Genomic DNA, 5,359 nt, shown 5'->3' on the forward strand with positions numbered 1-5,359 from the left:
AATACAAAAAAATACATATACACACACATATGGACAAAGGGGCCTTTATGTTTCCCCCTCCAAAGAAAGAGCCGACTTTGATATCGGTTGGAGAAGCACCCATCGAGTCCAGTTGGAAGCAATCTGTTCTGCACAAAAACAGGGAGCCATTTCCCTGCCCTTCACTCATCATGAAGTGGAGTCTTTTGAAAAAGAATAAAGTGAAATAGAGTAATGGAATGAAAAGGGGGGCATGGTGTGAGGATGAAAAAGGGGATAAAAAGGGAACTGAGAAAGAGGAGATGGGAGGAACAGGAGGAGAGAGGCGAGAGAATGAAACATTGTGGAGGGCAGAAGATCCTAAGAGGAAGAAAAAAATAATAATCTCGTCCCAAAGTATCTGCACCTGAGAGCAATTTGTCCTCAATTTTGGGAGCTTAATCACACTATTGAAGTGTGCTCACACAAATAATGACACACTGCACATGCAGCAACAGTATTTGGAGAATCTGGTGGGAGTTAGACACGCGGATGATGTCTTGTGGGAAAACTGCAGGGGTCTTTGAAGACATACCAAGCTCTCCACCACTCTGCATTCTTGAAATTGAAAGTCGTGTGTCCATGTGTGTGTGTGTTGGGGGGTTTGTGTGTGTGTGTGTGTGTGCACGTGTGTTTGTGAGAGTCAGACTTCACTTCCACTTGTATTCGAAGCACTTACTGAAATATAATAGTTTATTTTTCAGAAAGGGCCATCACTAATTTTCAGAAAGGGCCATCACTAATTCTTTAAAAACTCACATGTATTTTTTGGAATAAGTAAAATCTATTAAATCAATTAAGTCACATGTATTGTGGTAATACATGAAAATAGAGAGAGACATTTCAAACAAGCATTTAAGTGAGACAGCCTGTATAAAGTTATACTATCAAGCATAATATATTGAGATGTATATTTAGTTTTACTTAAAAGAATAAATCTTTGTTAATTTGAATGAAAATAATACCGTAACCTTGACTTCTTTTAAATCAAAGCGTATTTTTTTTAGTGCACCATATTTGTAATACTGTGTTTATTATTATGATTGTGTGCAGGGGTGTACAGATACATAATATTGATTGGTGTTCCCAATATTTTTCGTCCTTTCTGTTATGATACCCTGGGTGGAGTTCTTGTGGTGTAGAGCATTTAAATGGAAAAAAAGATGAATTAAAGCAGTTGTCAAACTTTCTTAGCTGTGTTGAAATCTGGAGTGTGCATGGCAACCCCTAGTTACGATTAGCTTATAATAAAATTGTCCCCACATCAGATGTGATGATGGAATGAACATTTGAGGAGGAGCCAATATAAGGGTGGAAATGAGGAGGCAGTTTTGTGGTGAGGAAAGTTTGCTTAAAGCGCTGAGCTGTTATTGCAATGGGCGGTTCAGGAATGCAAGCAACACTGAGAGGAAAGAGAAGGGAAAGACACAGAGAAGAGATCGGTAAACCAGAATGTGACCAAGCTAACCACATTATGTCATCCCGCTTTTATGATCTGCTAATGACCAAATGGTTGACAAAAAAAAAAAATCTGTTTCCAATTACAATCCAAATATAGACTTCACATTTGGAACTTGTGGACATAGACAGGAAGGAATACAAGTCTTCCTGGCGATTGCATGATGCGACAAGCATTCATAGTCACCATGAATAGGCAATAAAGTAGAAATTAGTTTGAGACGACCATCATGTCAGGAGTGATTCAAGGATCAGAGGTTTAGGGATGCTTGGCTTTATTTAAGGGGTGCTGCAAATCAGCACCCCTAAAAATGGGCATCTAGGGGGAGGGGGTGATTTTTACTGCTCAAATAATGCATGTGTGTACACGCCTAATATTAAGCCTTATAAAACAGGTAAGCCACGACGGGTGCACACACGCACACACACACATATACACTTTTAAGCGTTATAAAGCAGGTGTGCCACAGCTGGCAATGGGTGAATTAAACATATGGGTTGTGGACATTTTTGTATATGCGATTGGTGTCCTCCCACTTGCTTGTGCATTTTCGAGTCCCGTCCCTTAAACGCCAGCCTTTTGTTTTATGGAGTATTGTGCACCTGTGTTCTGACATTGCGTTACTAAGAGTAGAGAATTATTTTTTGCATATTGCTGTGGAGGCGGCGAATGTTTGGCAAAGTTGGAAAGCAGTCAAATTCTAAAATTTTTAACTCAAAATTTCACCACCCCCAATAATAGGCTAGACATGCCACTGCATCATGCCATCTATTTCCTATGCCGCTTATTAGCCTCATTAGGGTCACAGGTGAGTTAGGACTTTTGTCACTTTGGTCAAATTTAAATGGCAAAACAGAGGATTTTTGCTCAAAGCAAAATAACTTAAGTGTTGTATTTAGACAGGCTATTTGAGGTGGGATTTTATTAATTTATTTCAATATTTTGCATGTATACAATTTCATCTATTAAATCATCTACTACACTCACTGGTGACAATGTACTCTTATTGCGTGATGTGATGTGACTCGGTATGTGGATCAGTATAGTTACAAGTACTGTAAAACTACTGTAGAAGTCCAGTATAAGAGGCACTATTTAGTATGTTGTACACAATTTTTGAAAATGTGGTTGTGTGATAATTACGATGGATGATTTGATGGGACGAGGATGTAATCCCAATTTATTTTTATGCAGTTGGGATCGAAAAGACAGTGCTGTGCAATTCCCCAGAGACATGCCAAAGCTGATCAATGGATTAGGTACTTTTAATTATTAACAAAACCAAAGAAAAATCACTCAGAGCTTCTTAAATCCCTGGACAAAAGGGCGGGAACCAAGCGGTACGAACTCATCTATCACCGTTTCCAAATAATTTGAATTGTCTAAGGGCAGTCAGCAAAGGTGATACATGAGTCCTCACGTCATCCTTGGCCAATCGCTGACTTTCATTAGTCACTGTCCGAGGTTCCACAAGCCAATGATTTAGCTTGAAAATGGAAGAAAGCAAAGGCTGCTTGGGATGTGGCAGCTTTAGAGGATGAGGGGCGGAATAGGCCATGACAGCTTTATTCATCCAACGCTTAAACGGCCTCTGAGGAGAGGCTGAAAAAAAAACAACATGGAGAGGACAATTACGAGATATTGATCGGCGTGCTTTTCCCCGAAAAGAAAGCACTCCTCCTCATATGTATGCTTCAACACAATGCGGCTGAAGAGGAAAAAAAGGGAGGGTTTAGACGATGTCACCTTCATTGTGTTCTGCAATCTCACTTGTATTGCTGGCATTGCATATGCTGCACAACACTGCAGTTAATGCATACGATCCCATGCACATGGAAATGGAGCCAATCTTTTTCTTATTTGTAGTTAGGTTTTCATGGAATCGTTACAAGATATGTGTGTGTCCACACAGCTGAAACGCTGTAGCAAAGACGATTTTACACTCGAGACTATGTGCATCCCGGGATGCACATGTCATGGAAACAATGAGTCACAGCCCTGGAACAATGAGTCCCTCCAATTTATCATGACAGAATACAGATACAGTAATCTTTCGCTATATCCCGGTTCTTGCTTTGTTGTCACGCTATATTGTAGATTTTTATTACAGATGTTACTCTATTTTTTTTATACTGTTTGTACAGAATTTTGGGGTTATGCATTGCTCTTGCTCTTGCTTTATATATATACTTACATGCATACTGTATATATAAAGTACGCTATACTGTATATACAGTAATGTGAGCATACATGCACCATATACAGTACGTTGTCACGTTTGTATTTGCATTGTTGGGCAAAGTGTTCCAAAGGGAAGCTGAGGGGCAACGGGAAACGTCCCACCATGTTTTATGATCCCAGCTGAAGTAATTGGGTGGGATGGTTTTGTTTAAACTGGATTTTGTCACTTTTTAAGTTGTGTTGTCTTTATTGCGACTTCATACAAATACAACATACCAGCTTGTTGGTGTTAACGTGATGACCGCGTTCATCCGGCTTGAATCCAAAATATCCCCACATCATTGCTTTGGAACTAATTCTATTTATGCTGCTCAACTTTCTGTAACTGTGCAGCTACCGGCTCGCCATCAGAAACTTTAGCTTCGTGTACGTGAGTGCCCGCATTTCAAAAGCGCGCACGTGCAGGCACGCACCCACTCGCGCACACGGCCAATCAGACAGAGGGTCCCTGCCCTTCGCTGTATCTGATTGGGTTAGAGACCATGATAGGTTTCATGTGTGTGCTTTCAAGTCACGGAAATGTTTTTTTCTTCCTCAAATGACTGGGCACCTGTATGCCCCCTGTGTTTTTTTTTTTTTTTTTTTGCATCATTCAGGAAGTAGGGCACATATGCGACCAAATTACTCTAAAAGTCCTGTCTCATCAAAAAAAAAAATACTAATACGCCGGATTTCTATCACCACAATGGAGTAGTACTAAGCCATAGCTCTACGTCCTAAGACGCAGACTGATCGTACTTTATGAGTCCCTGCTAATTTTTATGCGTCTCAGACGTGGGAGGCACATCAAACAAGATCCCTGCTGTAGTATACATTCCAGCCCTGAAGTAGCACTGTAATGCTGCCACAGGGAGTTACCAAAAACAAAGAATAAGAAGCCCGTGCACTGGGAAACATATAACAATGGCGGGGAATGCAAAGCAAGCAAGAAAGGAGACATTTGTGTGGACTGACGATGAACTAGAACTTCTTCTTCGGAACGAAAGCCCAGACCAAGGTAAATATCCAACATGGTAATCCACCATTGTGGTCACACGGAAACTGGTTCAACAGTTTCGTCTCAGGAAAGATACACACGGAAATGCAAGGGCAGTGTTTCGAGATCCATCCACCCTTAAAAAAAAATTGTGTTTTTGGGCTCCCAAAGCGCCGGCTCCGTGGACGAAATGCCAAAGCAAAAAAAAAAACCTTTACAGATACATCGAAACAAATCTCTGTGTCGACGTTAATCAATTCCACATACTGGTTACGGAGTAGGAAGCGACTTTGAAGTAAAAGAAAACGATGGATGAGCTGTAGCCTATCCCATCTAACTTTCTGCGAGAGGCAAGTTACAGGGCACAAAAAATAATAATTAAAGTGGTAATTTATTTTAAAATGAAAAAGTTCCCTCGTGGTAGGGACTATGAATTAACAATAATTGATGTTTCCTTAAGAATAATTTGCATTTTTTACAGCTTTGATTTAATTGCTAAGAGTTAGTTAGCTTTCTGTGACTAAAAAATTGGGGTGTGAGTGTAGAAAATTGTGTCAAACCCACGACATGATAAGACACAGATTCTGAGCTTTAAGTGAATGCATGAATTTTAATGACAAAATTCAGGCATATACAGAAGCTTTAGTACAGATCCAAATTCGGAT

This window comes from Phycodurus eques, chromosome 7, assembly GCF_024500275.1.
Source record: "Phycodurus eques isolate BA_2022a chromosome 7, UOR_Pequ_1.1, whole genome shotgun sequence".
Lineage (NCBI taxonomy): Eukaryota > Metazoa > Chordata > Actinopteri > Syngnathiformes > Syngnathidae > Phycodurus > Phycodurus eques.